The following is an 11,194-nucleotide window of genomic DNA, read 5'->3' as shown; positions in this document are numbered from 1 at the left end:
AAATATATTTAGTTGGGTTATGGTAAAATCAATTGTTCTTGTTATAATAAGGTTAGGTAAGTTTTCTAAGATTCTTTTGGAGCAAAATTAAAAATTTTACATCAACATTAATGAAAAAAATATATCTTTAAACGTACAAGCGAAAATTTCAGAAAGGACTTAATTTTAAATGAGTTCTTGCTAATTGACCAGTTTTACATATTCGGCACGACATATATATATATATATATATATATATATATATACATATATATATATACATACATATATACATACATATATATATATACATACATATATATATATACATATATATATACATATATACATATATATATACATATATATATATATATATATATATATATATACATACATATATATATATACATATATATATATATATATACATATATATACATATATATATACATATATATATACATATATATATATATATATACATATATATATATATATATATATATATATATAAATAAATATATATATAAATAGATATATATATATATATAAATATATATATAAATATATATATATATGCAAAACAACCACTCTGAAAGAATAGAGAAATTCCAAGCGCTTTCGTGACTACTCACATTATCAAGGAACTATGAAAGTAAAGCATCCAAGGAAGCTATATAAGGGGTCTGGTCGGCAGCTCACTATCAATATATGTATATATATATATATATATATATATATATATATATATATATATATATATATATATATATATATATATATATATATATATATATATATATATATATGTAGAAAAACGACTAAGTGTATCCAACTCTTGCCACAGGATTCGAGGAAGGAGGTGCAGCACCTACCTACTCATCATAACTCACAAAAGCCATCACCGAGTCTTCGTTAATACACTTTCAACACACCCAGACGGCAGCTCCTCTCTTGTTGATTCCCCCTTTTAGCAGCTCCATTAATTCAAGGAAAAGAGACTAGAGACGAGGGGAGAGGGATGGAGGGGGTCCCTGTGCAGTGTGTGTTCTTGCTACCTCTCAAGGTTCAAGCCACCTGCCTCACAGCTGGTTCTGGTAAATAATATCACGCCCGCCTACACAAAACTTTCCACCACCTGTTCGTGATACCTATCACTGTCTACCTCTTTTATCCCCCGTCCTCCTGCCTTCATTATCTGCCTTCTCGCGTCATAGTTTTTACTCTCCCACTTAAACATCCTCTTCCCTTGGATTTATCCTAAATCCAAGCTACTACTTATATTCTGGTCTTTTATTTCTTCTTTATCTTCTAAATCTTCCCACATTCTCTTCCCTCTAACCCTTCTTCACTTTCCTATACTTCAGTTTTTTCTACATCCTTCCACCATCTCTTTAATAAGTCCTTTAATTACCTAAAATATTTATCTAACTCACGTCTAACTCTTTGTTCCCTTGTTCTCATTCTTATTCTGTCCTTTCTCATTCTCATCGTCTTCTCTGTGGCTCTTGGTTGTCAGCAGCACAACAACGTCTTCACGACAAGAGAATGAGTGAGGCTGTATATCACAGCATCACAAAACATTGTCTTTCTAACCTGTCCTTCTTACGTAGTGAGGTGACAAGTATCTAAAGAAGAGGAAATCTCTATCATTCTGGCCCATTCCTTCTCTCTCTAGGTTGGTAGACAGCAACCGCCCAGGGAGGTACTACCGTCCTGCCAAGTGAGTGTAAAACGAAAGCCTGTAATTGTTTTACATGATGGTAGGATTGCTGATGTCTTTTGTCTGTCTCATAAACATGTAAGATTTCAGGTACGTCTTGCTACTTCTACTTACACTTAGGTCACACTACACATGCATGTACAAGCATATATATGTATATATACACATCCCTCTGGGTTTTCTTCTATTTTCTTTCTAGTTCTTGTTCTTGTTTATTTCCTCTTATCTCCATGGGGAAGTGGAACAGAATTCTTCCTCCGTAAGCCATGCGTGTTGTAAGAGGCGACTAAAATGCAGGGAGCAAGGGGCTAGTAACCCCTTCTCCCGTATAAATTATTAAATTTAAAAGAGAAACTTTCGTTTTTCTTTTTGGGCCACCCTGCCTTGGTGGGATACGGTCGGTTTGTTGAAATATATATATATATATATATATATATATATATATATATATATATATATATATATATATATATATATATGGATAGTCTTCCTCTCTGACATATATTGTTCCTCCGTTAATTTCTCGTATCACCGCATCCTTCATTTTCTTCTTTGCATCAACGGATTAGTCTTGATTTACTACTGCAAAAATTATTCTCAAAACAAACACGCAATCCATATGTGAGAAATCAAGAAAATCCTTGGAACAATGTAATCAATCCATCACCCTTAAAGTTTTGAGGTGGTCAGTCCCCCAGTCTGGAGAAGAGCATTGTTCAAAAGGTTGAAACAATATATATATATATATATATATATATATATATATATATATATATATATATATATATATATATATATATATATATATATATATATATATATATATATATATATATATATATATATCGGTGAGAGACGGCCGACTTGTTAAACAAAATTATATATATATATATATATATATATATATATATATATATATATATATATATATATATATATATATATATATATATATATAATCACAATATAGGCGTTATCACAAAATGCAAAACAACGACTGTGAAAAATAGTGAAGTTCCAAGGATTTTCTTATTTCTCACATATGGATTGCGTGTTTGTTTTGAGAATAAGTTTTGCAGTAGTAAATCAAGACTAATCCGTTGATGCAAAGAAGAAAATGAAGGATGCGGTGATACGAGAAATTAACGGAGGAACAATGTATGTCAGAGAGGAAGACTATCCATGAAGGAGAAAGTATATACTGTATATCATCTAGCAAGTATATGTTTAAGGGAGTAAATTTATATTTCAGGGAGAAAGAATATGTATCTGGGAGGAAGAATATTTATCAGTATATTCATTCTTCCGGATTTTATAAACATTGAATTTATGTGCAACACCTGGGTATCTTTACTGTGGAAACGTTTCGCCACACAATGGCTTGATCAGTCCAATAAACAGAAGAATGGTGAAGGTCAGGAGTTTGAGATAATCAGTCCCTCAGTCCTTCACCAGTATGTGGCGAAACGTTTCCACAATAATGATACCTAAATGTTGCACATATGTCTGATTTATTAACTTGTCGATTCTCTGAACCATGTATCTACATAAGCATTGAAGGATGGAGTCGAAGCACCAGTGGCGTGTCAACTGTTTGGCTTCATATATACTGTCATTCTGGTGGAAGGTTCACTCACAAGAAATGAGAAATACTGTCATATTCACTTACAGAAGGAGTGTTGCTGCCCACTACTGTTATTATAGAGGTTCAGTTATTTTCAAGGAGAGTTCGCTTTGCCCAGCACTACCAGGAAAGTATGTTCACCTACATTATGTGTGGCACAGCGCAGTGAAGGTGTTATTATGTGTTAAAATCTCAGTCATCTCGCGTTGGGAAGACAATGTGTCTTTAGTCTGTATCGAATCTAAGAGCAGCTGCTTTGTCAAAAGTTCCGTAAGTTGATTGCCAATAAAGTTCATGTCAAACATGACGTGTGTTTGTGAAACAAAGGTCATACACAGGTTTGGAAAACAAGTCTCTTTCCTTCACAGGATGGAAGCGGTGTGAACAACAGACTAGTGATTCTAATAAGACGAAAAAAATCCGCAAACAAAAATCATACTTGATAAGAACAACACAAAACTCTCAACACCAGTACTGAAGAAGCTAACAGTGGTGCTAGTTTATTAGACACAGGTTAAAAATCGGACACAGGTTTTATATAATAAGGTGAGAGTTCAGGGGGAGCGACAAGATGGTGAGTCTAAGGACAGTTGAAGGTTGGGCAGCTCCTTTTGGCGGGTGAAAGCGGCAGCAGCGATTTCTGGCTTACTATGGCTGGACTCAGTAATGTGAATGAGGACGATTTTGTAACGCAAACATATTTATTTAGGTTAGGGCCTGGTGTTACTAACCACAATGTCTAAGGTGAGGCCTGATATTACCAACCAGAATGACTAAGATAAGACTTGGTGTTACAGACCACAGCGACTGAGGTGAAGGCTGGTGTTACAGACCACAGCGACTGAGGTGAAGGCTGGTGTTACAGACCACAGCGACTGAGGTGAAGGCTGGTGTTACAGACCACAGCGACTGAAGTAAAGGCTTGCTGGCTTGCTATCCTTATACACAACACTATGTACTTCGACTAGTGTCTGTCGGTTAGTGAATATACACAGCATTATGATCATGGTTTCTTTGGTGATTGGTATTGTCGAAATATTTACCTCTAGATATGTCCGGGGATCATCGCCCACGCTGCCCGGTCTCAAATCAAGTCTCTTGCTTGACGTCCTGAAGTTTTTGTTATGATTGTGTCGGTGCAGATGATGTCAGAGCTTCACTTTCCACGTTGTTCTTGTCACACGTCCAACGGCATCTCAGCTGACCACGGTGCTGTAGATGGCACTCCTGACTTCTCCTTCCTATTCCACCCACCTCCAAGTCTCTAAACTCCCTACCTCATCCCTACGTAACCCCAACCACTTCACCTCGACCCACAGGCACCCCTACCCAATTTCCCGATATCATCAAACAATTAATATTATGTCGGTGTTCCTTTGATCTTACCTCTCAATTAGACACACCATAACATCCGTTTGACCTCATCTCGGTGGGAAGTAACATCTGAGTATCAAACAGCTATGAACCTGCAAGTCATTCTGTGTACGCTTTCCCTTTGATCTTCTGACACAAGGGATATCTGGTGAATAAACAGTTCACTATTAACCTACCATTTAGAAAGGGAAACTTTAGAGGACGCTTCAGTCCGGCTTGGACCATTATCAAGTCAGGAAACAGTTTATTATCCAGAACGACCCGAAACATCGTCTGAAATGTCCTCCCAAATGCGTTAATACTGAAGTCGTAATTGGCTTATATTTTGAATCTAACTAAGAACATCAGTTTTACTACTCCTGCAAGTAATTCCCAACTCAGCCTTTTTTAAGACCATGAGAGGTACAATGTACGTTTGGGAATTCTTCTATTTCCCTTAATTTAAATATCTAGTCATGTGAAATCTTATGATTTCATCTAACACTCCATCCAGTCCGATGCAGTGGATGGAGTGTTTGAAGGATTCCGGGGCCTTCCTTTAATACTATGGCACAACTATCCACAAACAACTCTACATTTATTTATGATCCATCATACCAAGGACACTCACTTGTACCGTCTCAGCCAAGGAATATTAAACAAGATCATTGGAACACAAGCTCCTGTGAATGAATAATCCAAGTCAATACCTTTGCTCTGAAGTGACTCATACCTCCTAAATTTTGATTGTACACAGCAAAAATGCATGAAATACGACAGTTAGAAGTTGTACATTATCATAATTAGCTATTCTGTATACCTCACTTGGTCGTGCCTGAGACGTTGGTTATGCATCAGAGGGCTAATATCAGCCTTGAAAGATACTTGCTGAAGATAACCTTGAAGTTTCGTACCGTCATCAAGGAGGTGGGAAGGGGACGGAGGAAAGTTCAAGATTGTGCTTGTCTTGATGGAAGACATGTTTCTGGCTCTCGTTACATGACCATATAGTACCACTGATGTATATATGGTGGCAGGGTATATACGTATCTGAGGAACAAAGCTTTGAACATGTGAAGACAACATAATAAAACAAAGAGCCTCGTCTACGGAGCACCAAAGTTTATTAAGATAATTAATATTGCCTGGGCGATGCTAAGACGTCAACAGCAGCATCGTTTAACCCTACAAATACCGCAGTATATCACTCTTCTCTCTCCTCATACCATCTTCTTTACCTGAATCCAGAATAGCATAATGATGTACTTGCCCTAAATAAATCTAAACCACATAATTAATTATACTAAAAACATCTCCGGCAACTCCGTGTTAACTAGAGTGAAGTCTGGCTAGGAATGCAGAAGTGCAGTTAATGGTTTCAGAAGGGTATTTTAAGTCATATGACGTCTATTCACTTTGTAATCTAGACATGAGGTGCCAACCAGAGGAACAAGCCAGTGGCAGATGCTGTGTCCCTGTCCGTGAAGCGACGGGGTTGTTTAAGCGTGGGAGGTGAGGGTGCCGGCGCAGATTTAGTAGGGCCTTGTACACAAGAGTGTAATGTTGGCACATAGACAACCCGGTGAAACTCTGAGACGCTCACAGACAGACAGATATACTCACGAGCTGTTGAGCAGCCACTCAAACGCTCACTGAGAAACGTGGATGACATTATTGCCGACAAGTATGAGGGCAAAGACACAAGTTGGCAGACAAGCTTTTACTCGATAACGTTTCTGTGTAGAGTTTTATCAAGTCACTACTTGATATGGTTCCACACAGAGCGAAACGTTGTCACAACAACAGTTTGTTTTGCAACTTTTGTATTTGTTGTCATTCTAAGAAGCATGTAATTGAAACACATACCCTTGCTCTCTCTCTCTCTCTCTCTCTCTCTCTCTCTCTCTCTCTCTCTCTCTCTCTCTCTCTCTCTCTCTCTCTCTCTCTCTCTCTCTCTCTCACGTCCTCACACTCGTTCATATTATTATAATAAAAGTGAAGCGCTAAACTTACAAGGGTCATACAACTTACACTCGTTCATAGAATGTACCCAAACACCATATCTCCCCACAAAACATACTCTGCATGATAATTATATATATATATATATATATATATATATATATATATATATATATATATATATATATATAATATATATATATATATATATATATATATATATATATATATATAATATATATATATATATATATATATATATATATATATATATATATATATATATATATATATATATATATATATGTCGTGCCGAATAGGCAGAACTTGCCATCTTGGCTTAAATAGCAACGCTCATCTTGCCATATAGGACAAGTGAAAATATGTCTATGCAATAATTTCGCCAAAATCATTCTGAACCTAACGAAAAAAAATATATTTCACTGTGTTTTGTTTAGTATTAAATTATTGCAAACAAATCTAAAATATAATTAGTTAGGTTAGGCTAAAATAAATTGCGCTTGTTATAATAAGGTTAGGTAAGTTTTCTAAGATTCTTTTGGTGCAAAATTAAATTTTTTTTACATTAACATTAATGAAAAATGTATATCTTTTAAACGTATAAAAAAAAATTTCAGAAAGGACTTAATTTTAAATGAGTTCTTGCTAATTGACCAGTTTTACATATTCGGCACGACATATATATATATATATATATATATATATATATATATATATATATATATATATATATATATATATATATATATATATATATATATATATATATATATAATTTCATAGTATTTTAATATTTATTTGTTTTGAGTAATCCCAGAGAAAACACCAAGAAAATATAAATGTCTTTATCTTCATAATTTATTTCAAAAAACATTCCTCGCAATTTTATCCCTTTTGTCTACCTGTCGCAACATTTCTCTCTGTAAATAAACACAATATATTCCCTGCTCACACTTTGTTACTGCAAACTCAATTTAAGCATTAATAAATTAGCATAAACGAGTCAACTTGCCACTGAACAGAGTAATATTAAATCGTGCAGGATCTGAATGTCATCTGTTTGTGCTAATCGAATTGAGCAAATGCTGCGGCAACAGTGAAGAAAAAGACACTGCAGAGTAGCTTTTACTTTGACTACATTTCTATCTGTGTTCATCTTTATCAAGTCACAACGTGAGGAAGATTAAGGCAGATCGGAAGGTTGTCCCAATGAAAGCATGTTTTACAAGCTGAGTCTATTCTTCTGTAGTACCGGCAGCACACCATTTAGATCTATCCAATTATCACAAACAAAAATCTCGCACCATTTAATACTATTCTGTTCAGTGGCAAGTTGACTCGTTTATGTGTTAACCAGGATTGTGAGCAAATCACAGTTATGAAGGAGATGTATTAGACTGTGATGTACTCAGACTGTGATGCACTCAGACTGTTGTACTCAGACTGTGATGTACTGGCAAGGAGAAGATCCTGGGAAAGTATCCAAATATACTTGACAAATAATGTCGAAGAGGACTTTGGGAAACGGAATGTCTATAGCTTGGGAACTGGGGTGTTCAAGATTATCTTGGGTGCTCAGGAATTGCTTGGGAATTAGAAGGTCATAGAGTAGGAAATCAAACTTGATTGTATTCAGATCTGGCTTAAAAGTTGATGTATCAGCAGATGACTCGATGGAAAATAAGGTAAATCACAGAATAACGGAAGAGAAAATGCAGGGTTAATAACCCGCAAGGGTCACACAATGCCAGGCAAATGTAAGGCATCTAGGATTTTTCCGAGGAAGAGAATGATAGTTCTAGTTCCCATGGATCCAGGAATGTCGAGGGATCTGTGGAAACAAATGTATTCTGCAAACGTATGCAAACAGAGTAATGTATCAGAACGTAGTGGTGATGCTGCTGTTGTATGGATGTGAAACACTGCCTGTAAATATTGCGATGAGGAAAAAGGCTGATGACCTGGAAGACGGGTTCTCTGGGATCAATATAAAATGTGAATATTATTCATAGAATAAGAAATTCAGAAATTAGAAGACAATGTGGGGGTATTTGCATTCTTTATGAAAGATATAATTCGATGAGATACTGTAGTTTGGTCAAGTAGAAAAAGGTTGAGCAATGTAAGCTGATAAGGAGAGCGAGCAATTCAGGGAGGAGTGAAAGGTGCAGTGTACGTGGGAGGAATGGTTGGAAAGAGAATGTAGAAGGTAGTATGAAAGAACTTTCAACATTCTGTGTGGTTCCGTTCGAAATTGTACTCACTAGTCGTTAACCAAAGAATGATGGTTAATAAACCCTTCAAAAACCCTCCAAACAGGCTCCTTATATACAATGAATGGCAATCAAGTGTCGAGAGATGAAACGAAACCATCTAATGAAAATCTGATTTATAATAGCAATAAAGATTTATTAATTTAGCACCGAATGTTTTCTTTTGCCACATAAACCGAGTGAAAATAAAGTGAAACATCACAGAATTAGTATATTTCACTGATAAATGCATACACATTCTGTATAATATATATATATATATATATATATATATATATATATATATATATATATATATATATAATAAAATATACTTCAATACCATATAGAGGGGAAAATCCCTATTTAATCTGATACATTTTCAGGGAATAAAAGATGGAAGATAAAGTTCTATTCAAGATATGAGCTTCAGTTCATTATGAGATGATCAAAGCAGCGGTGGCGGCGACACAGCCCGACCTCCCACACCTCATTAACTCTTTGTGATCATAGAAGTTTTTGTCAGCATTATGCGCAGTACGTCTATGCATTGATTAAATTTATGGGTATTACAGAATATATTTAGAGACTGTTCTGATGTTATGTCTTTATTTATTAAAGTTATTATATTTTGTTTGTTTGCGTTTTTTTTTTATCTGATCTTGGCGGGTACTTGTTTGACAGGAAAGAGTGAGGTCAGCTGTTTGTAACCAGAGGTGGTGGTGTAGTTTAGTGCCAGTCCTGGTAGTGCCAGTGATCTGCAAACATACACGGCACTCTCTCTCTCTTTCTCTCTCTCTCTCTCTCTCTCTCTCTCTCTCTATTTCTCTCTCTCTCTCTCTCTCTCTCTCTCTCTCTCTCTCTCTCTCTCTCTCTCTCTCTCTTCATCTTGCCAAAACCTCCATTACTAAATTCCGTCATGGGTAATATTGTTGACGCAGCCTTTTCGTCTTTTCTGCTTTCTCTAGCGATCTAGTCACCGTCTCTTCTCTTAACTTACGACAGACATCCTTTTTTTAACACCTTTTTTAAATTTATGCACGTATTTTTTCCCTTACCATATTGTTTGTTGTACATTTTATCTTTATTACTCCGATCAAATTTGCTTTTTATTATTCGTTTCCTTTTTTTCCCCCACCGATTCTGCTTTTCATTCTTCATAAAAGAATTCACAGGAGATGTACCGACTTAGGTTTTACCTGGAGTTTACCTGGAGAGAGTTCCGGGGGTCAACGCCCCCGCGGCCCGGTCTGAGACCAGGCCTCCTGGTGGATCAGAGCCTGATCAGCCAGGCTGTTGCTGCTGGCTGCACGCAAACCAACATACGAGCCACAGCCCGGCTGATCCGGAACTGACTTTAGGTGCTTGTCCAGTGCCAGCTTGAAGACTGCCAGGGGTCTGTTGGTAATCCCCCTTATGTGTGCTGGGAGGCAGTTGAACAGTCTCGGGCCCCTGACACTTATTGTATGGTCTCTTAACGTGCTAGTGACACCCCTGCTTTTCATTGGGGGGATGGTGCATCGTCTGCCAAGTCTTTTGCTTTCGTAGTGGGTGATTTTCGTGTGCAAGTTCGGTACTAGTCCCTCTAGGATTTTCCAGGTGTATATAATCATGTATCTCTCCCTCCTGCGTTCCAGGGAATACAGGTTTAGGAACCTCAAGCGCTCCCAATAATTGAGGTGTTTTATCTCCGTTATGCGCGCCGTGAAAGTTCTCTGTACATTTTCTAGGTCGGCAATTTCACCTGCCTTGAAAGGTGCTGTTAGTGTGCAGCAATATTCCAGCCTAGATAGAACAAGTGACCTGAAGAGTGTCATCATGGGCTTGGCCTCCCTAGTTTTGAAGGTTCTCATTATCCATCCTGTCATTTTTCTAGCAGATGCGATTGATACAGTGTTATGGTCCTTGAAGGTGAGATCCTCCGACATGATCACTCCCAGGTCTTTGACGTTGGTGTTTCGCTCTATTTTGTGGCCAGAATTTGTTTTGTACTCTGATGAAGATTTAATTTCCTCATGTTTACCATATCTGAGTAATTGAAATTTCTCATCGTTGAACTTCATATTGTTTTCTGCAGCCCACTGAAAGATTTGGTTGATGTCTGCCTGGAGCTTTGCAGTGTCTGCAATGGAAGACACTGTCATGCAGATTCGGGTGTCATCTGCAAAGGAAGACACGGTGCTGTGGCTGACATCCTTGTCTATGTCGGATATAAGGATGAGGAACAAGATGGGAGCGAGTACTGTGCCTTGTGGAACAGAGCTTTTCACCGTAGCT

Source organism: Cherax quadricarinatus, unplaced genomic scaffold (genome assembly GCF_038502225.1).
Source record: "Cherax quadricarinatus isolate ZL_2023a unplaced genomic scaffold, ASM3850222v1 Contig546, whole genome shotgun sequence".
NCBI lineage: Eukaryota > Metazoa > Arthropoda > Malacostraca > Decapoda > Parastacidae > Cherax > Cherax quadricarinatus.
The sequence above is the reverse complement of the archived record's forward strand: the minus strand, read 5'-3'. Positions refer to the sequence as shown.